This window comes from Homarus americanus, unplaced genomic scaffold (assembly GCF_018991925.1).
Source record: "Homarus americanus isolate GMGI-L3 unplaced genomic scaffold, GMGI_Hamer_2.0 scaffold37032, whole genome shotgun sequence".
Lineage (NCBI taxonomy): Eukaryota > Metazoa > Arthropoda > Malacostraca > Decapoda > Nephropidae > Homarus > Homarus americanus.
The window spans coordinates 3,513,275-3,523,274 of NW_024731852.1; positions in this window are offsets into that span (position 1 = coordinate 3,513,275).

The window sequence follows — 10,000 nt, forward strand, 5'->3', positions numbered from 1 at the left end:
GTTATTTGTCCGTGAGTAGTTAAGCGCTGTTGCGTCGTGGTGACAGAAGTAATGCCTACTGTTGATCCGTATTCACAACTACACTTCGGCCAAGCTTTTATTGGCTGATTAGATCATGCCAAGTGATATGAGATTGGTAGGCGTAAAACCTGTTGCTGACGTCATAAATAACTAATGAAAATGTTGTTACCTAACGATGAGTACACAGTCTTTTGCCGAACAATTGTCGATTTTTAGTTCGACAAAGGAGAACCAGATATTAAACTCCATACATCAGCTGCCACTTGGATGCTTCATTTTCCCAATAGCACATATTTACCATATAATTCGTGATATAATTGCCATAATTACGAATGTAATTTATTTATACACACACACACACACACACACTGACTGATAACTAGAAAAATACGAAGATACAATATCGTGACTGACAAGTGAGTCTATTACAAAGTGTCTGCTCTCTTCCTTACGTCAAATTATATTATATAATGCTTTACATTGTAAAGACAATTAATTCCTTCATGAAACACTCAGGATTAAATGTGGAACATATATTCTTGAAATTTAATGCGAGAATCTGCGTTGCCAATTCATTGTTATAATTTCTTCGTTATTTAAGCAAATATACGAATATTTGGAAACTTGTTATGATCTTAAATAACGATGAATTTTTTATTTTTATAAAAATGCTACTTTTGGATTGTTTAATATTTATCCTGACAGTGATACAGCCGAAAAAATCCACCAATCGCAATCCCATTACGTACAGCCTTCCTTCCTTCAAGTATTACCAGATAAAAATGCGAGCACGAGACTCAGGGTGGGCATCTTTGGCCGACTGTACCTGTGGTGGACTGTTGTACGAGATCTTATCATCAAGAAGGACCATATTACAGGTTTTATTTTTTTATTTATTTTTGTTAAAGACCTCATAACGCCATTTTTTACAGAATTATTAAGACTACTACTGCTAATAATAATAAAAAAATAATAATAACAACAATAACAACAATAATAATAATAATAATAATAATAATAATAATAATAATAATAATAATAATAATAATAATAATAATAATAATAACAAGTGATCGTGGGCTCTTTGTGCCCGATGGCGAGTCCGGTGGTACAGTTTACCGAGGTTGTTATAATCATGGTCGTGGTTGTTATAATAATATTCGTGGTTGTTATAATCATGGTCGTGGTTGTTATAATAATATTCGTGGTTGTTATAATCATGGTCGTGGTTGTTATAATCATGGTCGTGGTTGTTATAATCATGGTCGTGGTTGTTATAATCGTGGTTGTTATAATCATGGTCGTGGTTGTTATAATAATATTCGTGGTTGTTATAATCATGGTCGTGGTTGTTATAATCATGGTGGTTGTTATAATAATATTCGTGGTTGTTATAATCATGGTCGTGGTTGTTATAATAATATTCGTGGTTGTTATAATCATGGTCGTGGTTGTTATAATAATATTCGTGGTTGTTATAATCATGGTCGTGGTTGTTATAATCATGGTCGTGGTTGTTATAATCATGGTCGTGGTTGTTATAATCATGGTCGTGGTTATTATAATCATGGTCGTGGTTGTTATAATCATGGTCGTGGTTGTTATAATCACTGTCCTGGTTGTTATAATCATGGTCGTGGTTATTAAAATCATGGTCGTGGTTGTTATAATCATGGTCGTGGTTGTTATAATCATTGTCCTGGTTGTTATAATCATGGTCGTGATTGTTATAATCATGGTACTGGTTGTTATAATCATGGTCGTGGTTGTTATAATCATGGTCGTGGTTATTATAATCATGGTCGTGGTTGTTATAATCATGGTCCTGGTTGTTATAATTGTAATGATGGCTTATTAGACCACAGCTTACAGCTCAGAAAAAGTCCAGACCTGACCTTACATTAGCGAGGTCAAGTGCAAGGGGACCCCTCGCCGCCGCCCAATCAGGTCAACCCGGGGTCATGACCTTGCAAGTCAAAGAATTACTAATCAGCCAGCACCACTCCCACACGACCCCAACAATTAGGTCAAGAGGCACCCAGTCAGCAGGTGAGGCTACCTGCCGGCTCTTCCTCCAATATATACAACAACTTACAACTCAGAAAAAGTCCAGATCCTGACCTTACATTAGCGAGGTCAAATGTAAGGGGACATCTCGCCGCCGCCCGATCAGCTCAAACCGGGGTCATGACCTTGCAAGTCAAGGAACTACAAATCAGCCAGCACCCTGTCACACGGCCCCAACAACTAGGTCAAGAGGCACCCAGTCAGCATTAGTGGGCATCTGATGGCTCTTCTCCCAATATATAGGACGTCGTAGCCCTCCCTCAGGGCACACACAGAGAGGGAGTTTAGTAACAGAGAAGGGCCAGCGACGACGTCCCCAGTCCCGCTCACAGGAGGAAGTCCACCACAGCTAGAGGTGTCAGCCGGGTCCGTCGACAGAGGGCAGAGTCACGCAAGTCCTCCCTCCGGTCGGGAGGGAGACTTCCCTCCCGATACCGGTGTCACCAGCTAAGCAGAGTCTCTCATAGGAGACAGCCCAGAAGCACCTGCTGGGCCTCCCTCAGGTCACGTGAGTTTTTGTCAGAGCTATCCATAGGATGAGTTACTTACGTGGGAAGTGTATTCATTTCATGTTTGTGTCCGAGAATCAGTGTCTAGTAATGTAAATATAATGTCCAAGTAACATAAATATAGTGTCCTAGTAACATCGATAGAAAGTGTTATTAATGTGTCCATGCCATTGTCGTAATTAATAAATAGTTGTAACGAAGTGGTGTTTACAAGTGACCCCAAATATAAGATAAGAGAAAGTAATTAACCGGCCACGTTACCAAACTTCCTCTCTTTACATTCCTACTACTATCAATATTCTACCTATATGTAATCCTCTTCCTATCATGTTTATGTCTCATTTCATAATCATGGTCGTGGTTGTTATAATCATGGTCGTTGTTGATATAATCATGGTCGTGATTGTTAAAATAAGGGTCGTACCTGAGACTATCACAGGTAGAATAAATCCCACACCTTATCTTTAATCTTAATAAACCCAGATTAACCTCACCTAATCATAAGGATTAGAGGATTGTACCACCAATACTGATACATTTCACACTAGATTAATAACAAAACATTTAAAAACATTTCCAATAGCTAATATCTTACGGATATCTTATCAAGTTGTGAGTTTTAGATGTCTATATATTTATGTTTTATTCTTACAAATATTTATAAATCGTTGTATATTGTATGGTATGGCATTGTATGGTATTGTATGGTATTGTACTGTATTGTACTGTACTATACTATTTTGTTTTGTTTTGTTTTGTATTGTATTACATTGTATTGTATTGTATGACAGTGGGCCCCTCGTGCCAGGTTCGCCGTCCGGCTAACAGCATACAGCGAATGAGGTGTGCCAAGTCCGTAGACTTGCATGGTTAATTAGGGTGCGTCAAGTCCCTAGACTTGCATCGTTTTCCATCGTAAATAAAATTGTTAATTAATGCCTTCCTAAAGAAACCATCGACATGGGACCAGGTTTGTTCCACTCTACGATTTTTTTGCGATTTTTGCACCATGTTTGATGAAAAACGATTGTGCCGTTTCGGCTGCCCAGAACAGACAGAAAGACAGACAGACAGACAGACAGACAGATGCCAAGTCCTAGAGTATATTAGATAATAATAGTAGTAATAATAATAATAGTTGCAAGAAAGTTTGGAAACAAAATGCGTGTGGGAAAAGTGTCTCAGGGCGGTAAGATCTCTCACAGAGGAATCCTCTGGTGGGGTTCTGCCAATAAACGAAATCAACTGGGACAACTACTGCAGCAGAAGGACCTTTATGCTGAGGATGAAATTGCACCTGTCTAGGATGGAGTAGCAACCCTGGCTGAGACTCTAAGTTTAAAATATATCAAAGTCTTTTAAACTGCTAAGAAGACATATAGACTTTTGGGGTGGAGAGAGACTGCAGTGGGGAGCGGGTAAACAAAGTGAAAGACTACAGGGAAATAGTGTTAGGAATGATGACAAAACTAAGTAGACAGGGGTTTTAAACTAAGCAGGTAGGGAGGACTCCAGAACACGACTAGCAAATGCTTATACTACGCAGACAGTGAGAAGTATGAAAACAAATGGATGATATTATTAGGGCCTTGAGCATTGCCGAAAAAATCGATATATTGCATTCACTGAAACATGGATCAACCTAAACACTGCGTGAGTTACCAGTCGAATACCAAGTGCGGGTTCAAAGCAACATACCGATGAAGACCCGGCGGGAAAAGGCGGAGTAGCAATCTATGACGGGATAATCTGAAGTGTGAAATAAATAAGGAAATAAAAAGCAGAGATAAAACAATTTGGATAAATTAAAGCGGTCTGGAAAAATTAATCACAGGGGCAATATATAGACCCCAATCTTGATAGCGTCAATGGCGACTTATCTGGGATGAAATGCGCAAGGCTTCCTTACTAACAGGAGTCTGTACTATATTGAGCGACTTTAACCTTGGCCGTAGATTGGACGTATACGGGTAACTCAAGTCAGAGGATTTTCTCGAGGCGATCAGGACTGTTTCCTAGTCAACCTATAACCGAACCCACATGGAATAATATACTGGACTTAGTTCTGTCGAACAGAAAACTAATTAGCAAACTAGATCACAAAAAGTCGATTCAGTTAGATTTTCAGAGACGGAACATGAAGAATTCCACTAAAAGTACCAGATTTCGAAAGCATAAGCTTTGACAGTTTAAAGAGGCAGCTGAGAGGGTGTCGCCTTGGCATTGAGCCGAGCAGATGACACCGACCTGTCTTGAGATCACAAGTTGCAGGAACACGACAATTTTAAGTGTGAGTTACTTAATGGACAAATGTAGAACATACCATACTGCTTCAGATCAGACAACATATTTTCATGGATAAATAATTGTTAAAATTATCATTGGCCAGAGGAAGGCTATGGGTGAAAGGATAAATCATGGCAAAATTACCTCGAGGACTATTATAGAAAGGCATTAGGTAGGGTTAAACAAAGATAAAGAAAGCAAAGAATAATAAGTGGAGAGGAAACGAAGGGAGGCGAAGACAAACCCCAAGGATTCTGCAAAATAATCAAGCAAACGAAAAGGAATTGGACAATACGGTCCAGACTCGGAGCTCACTGATAACTGACAGGAGAGAAATGAGCAATAATTTGAATAAATTTTTTCAACAGTTTTCACCGCCGAAAATTTGAAGCGCGATACACGAAGAACCGACTCTGTTCAGAGATAGTGAAAACAATTAAAGTGAGATAGTAGTGACTAGTAGCGATGTTAGTAATAATGAACAAACCTAAAACCTAGTAAGTCACCTGGTCCCGATGAGATATTTGCTTGGAAGTAAAAGGAATGTAAGGAAGAGCTTAGTATGCCCTTAACAAAGTTGTTTAACATGTCATTAAAAACAGGTGTAATTACCAGAATCCTGGAGGATAACTTAGATGTAATACGATTTTCAAGGGGGATGAGTCACTATCCTCTTGTAATCAGTCTAACATCAATAGTAGGCCAAGAATGCCTGGAAGCAATCATTTCCAAACTCTATTCAAAATCACCTGGAAACTTCTGAATTGATCCAATGATTCCCAGCATGACTTCTAGCGGACGTTCTTGCCTAACTAATCTATTAACATTCTTTCATCGGTTTTCGAATCGGTGGACGAGGGCTATTATGATCAAACATCTCTGATTTTATTAAAACCTTCGACAGAGTCCCCACAGACTAATTAGAAGGTGAAAGCTCATGTCAAAGTGACATCATATTAAATGGATTAGGCGTGAACTGGGACAGGAAGCAGTGGCGTGCGGCACTAAGTCCCCATTGGAACCGCGTCTAAAGTGGAGTTTCCCAAGGCTCAGTACTTGGACCATTATTATTTATTATATACAAAGCGACATGAATATCATTTGTTGACAGCAACATACCGTAGAATTTGCTGATGACACTAAAATAGGACGTGTTATCAAATCTGGCGAGTTCGACAAAAGGCACAGGAAGATCTAAACCAATTTTTTTCGAATGGTCTGAAAAAATGGCAGATGAAGTCGCGTCGACAAATGTAAAATTACTCAGTATGAGGAGATGTAAACGGAAACCAGATACCAGATGACAATGCCATGAGAAATCCGACTGCGAGAGATTTAGGAAGTAATGATAAATAAAGACAACCTTAAGCCAAGTAAACAATATGTTTTTGCTCGTAACAAGGCTAATAAAATGCCCGGGTTCATACAAGGAGTGTTAGTTACAAAGACTATCGGGTCATCAACAAAGCAATATCTTGCTCTTGTGAGACCACCTGGATTCGCCAGCAGTTCGGTTCTGGTCACCGTATTACCAAGAATGGATATAGAAGATCATGGAAAGGAATTCAGAGGAAGACGACAAGACTAATCCGGGCATTGAAACCTTAGTATAGAGAGACGGGTTAAACATCTTAATTTGCACTCCCCTTGAGAGACGTGGGAAAAAGGGCCGTATTCAGGTGTATAAAATTGAAGGCCAGGCTAAGCAAAGGGGACATTACAAGAGTACTCAAACGCTATCAACCAGGAACGAACTTCGTAACAATGGTTTTAAATTAGACAAATTTGATTTAGGCGTGAAATAGGTAAACACTGGTTGCGGAAACAGAGTAGTGGACAAGATAGACAAGGATTGCAAATATCATCATAAGCTGGAATAAGCTGAATTACTTCAAACATAGGTTTGGATGCTCCATATAGACAATAGGGGTTGGGTGTAAGCAGAACTTGCTTGGTATGGGCCAATGAAGCCTACTGCGGTTTTTCCATTCTTATGTTCTTATGTTCTGACCACAAGGGCAGTTCACCCCAAGAACAGCAGTTTGGATGGCGAAACAGGAGGTTAAGATTCAGATTTGAAATGGTGTACAAGTGTGTGATTGTGGTTTTGCTCAACGTTTGGCAGCATGGCACTGGCTGAGGTGGTGCAGTGGAGGGTTCAGGCGGTGTAAACCACTGACCCCAGGCCTACGGCAGCTCCTCACGCACACTGGGCCATGGAGCCCGGCCGGCTTAAACAGGAAAGAATACGTTATTTCCTATATGGTGCTTCAATCAGGGATTTTAGTTTGTTTCAGCCCCATTGATCCCCTGTGGGATGACAAGAATGAGGGCAGTACGGCCGGATGGCCCAGGAGCCTTCCCTACACGCGTACGCTCACTGCCAGTGCCTGTAGCCTACCACATTACACCACTGAACCATGGGGCGTGGCGGGCGTTCAGCATAGCCAAGGCTACGACTCATAAGAGTCAGGAGTAGGTAGAGGGTGCTGCCGAAACTTTATGAGAGTGTACATTGTATATCTTACTTTGATCTTTTGTTAATTTATGCATTCATTTATGGTTCTTATTATTATTATTATATATATATATATATATATATATATATATATATATATATATATATATATATATATATATATATATAATGCTGATAACCACAAGGAAGGAAGAAACACGAAGTTCCCTGCCGCTTTCAGTAATTCACATCTTCAGGGTGAGTACAGACTAAAGAGGATACAAAACAAGGTGTACCTTTGTAAGGGCGAAACGATCCTCCTGTTGGTTACCGCTGCTAACTCGCCTGCTTTGCAGTGCAGACGACACTTGGGGAGGTTTGGACGGAGGTGAGAACGCAGCCTATCACCGCCAACCGCAGATTCAACCCAGCCGCCATACCGTCATCTAGCTACCCTGCTGTCCGTCAAATTCTGGCTGTGATCTCATCATAGGTCCTGACTCGTGGGCTGTGTTCCCAGACCTTCACCTTATCAACTACCAACTCTCTGGTCATCTACCACTACGTACCACGACCATCAGTTCATCACATTCCGTCGGTGCCCCGGTATTCTCCTGCCTTTTCAAGACGTCGCTGAGGTGAATTGAAGTGGACGCTTCCCTATCCTGAGTGTGCATCACCGTGTTCCAGAACCTTCCCCAGGGCCACTCGTAGAGGAAATATTTGTTCATTGTTTGATTCCATTAATTGCTGACTCTTTATTGTTCGATTCTATCAATTGTTGACTCCATTTAATTGTTTGAATCCAAACCGCAGACTCCCATTATTTGTTTGCTTCCTTTAATTGTTTGACTCCGTAATTATTTGATGTTTGTTGAGTGGTGTCAGAGTTTTGTGTTATATTTTTATAGTAAAAGAGATGCCAATCTCTAATGGTTGTTTGTTATTCCTCGAAAACCATGGTCCTTGACTTTTCTTTATTAAGATCCTGATTAGCCTGGTAAGGATTTCTATCCCTAAGTCCCAGGTTTATAACCTTCTTAATTACAAAATTGTCCAGTTTATACATGTATAAACAGACAATCTGGAAGAAGATTTGCAAACCAGTGTGAGAAGGTTGGGTCACCTACCCTCTGACCTGACTACCGACCGTTGCCGTGCTATTTAAAGATTAGTAGGCCAATTACCTAATACCTGACCATTGTGGACCTGGTCTCACCCCATATATACACCTTGTTCTGTACTTCTTTAGTCTGTACTCACCCCTGAAGATGTGAATTACACGAAAGCGCTTGGGAACTTCGTGTTTTCTTCCTTCCTTGTGGTTATCAGCATATACCTAGATCATGCGCACCTACAGTGATTCACATCTTCAGGGGTGAGTACAAACTAATGAAGTTCAGAACAAGTTTTATATATATATACAGTGGAGGGTGAGATCAAGTCCACAGAGGTCAAGCATAGATAATGACCCTACTGACCTTCCCAAAGCACCGCAGCAGTCGGTAGTCAGGTCAGAGAAACTGACCAACCTTCTCACCTGGTACAAATCTTCTTAATACAAATTGTCCAATTTGACATACCATAACTCAAATTCATGTTAACGATTCGGTATGTTTAATGAGACCTAGACTATAATGTTCCTACTGTCAATTGAATTACATGGTAATATGTTTCCTTGTGGTTATCAGCATATATATATAATATATATATATATATATATATATATATATATATATATATATATATACTTCATTTTTAGTCCATATAACACGCGGACTTGAACATATAATCAACTACCCACAGTAGGAATCGAACCCTCGACCTACTGGGTGTGACTAGGAACGCTACCGCTAGGGCCACAAGGACACTAAAAGCAGTTCTAGACTGTTATATTTCACACAAAGCCAAGCAAGCAAATCACTGTAGGTGCGCGTGATCTAGGTATATGCTGATAACCACAAGGAAAAGAAGAAACACGAAGTTCCTGCCGTGTAATTCACATCTTCTTTTCCTTGTGGTTATTAGTATATATATATATATATATATATACTATATATATATATATATATATATATATATATATATATATATATATATATATATATATATATATATATATTAGGGTGGTCCAAAACTATATGGTAAAAAATATAAGTAGTAATATATTGCCTACACAAGCCTTAAAATTGTCCATTTGGTTCATAGATAAGGTCTGTAAAATTTTATCCATATTCATTAACATTTAGAGGTCAATCCATTTTGCATATTATACTTGTAGTGTAGGACTGAATTTTCTTGTCCGCATGATACAGTCTTAATATACACAACACATTATATTGGGTATATTTCAATGTATATAGCCTAGTTGCCTATTTGGAAAGGGCAAAGAGTCAAGTATTGAGTCATAGGGACTGACAATGACAGGTTGAAACAGGAAACACAGACAAGGGTTACCATTAATCAGATGAAGTTACTTATTTCATTTATATCTCATCAGTTCTACAATTATTTCATTATCAATCTAAATAGTATATTATGCAGGTTTCCATCTCTGGTATCTATCAGAACATCTTATCGGTCTAAGCTTATTTGATGACAGGATCGATACTGAAACCAAGAAGAATATGGTACAAAACTTCCAGTGCCCAAAGAAACA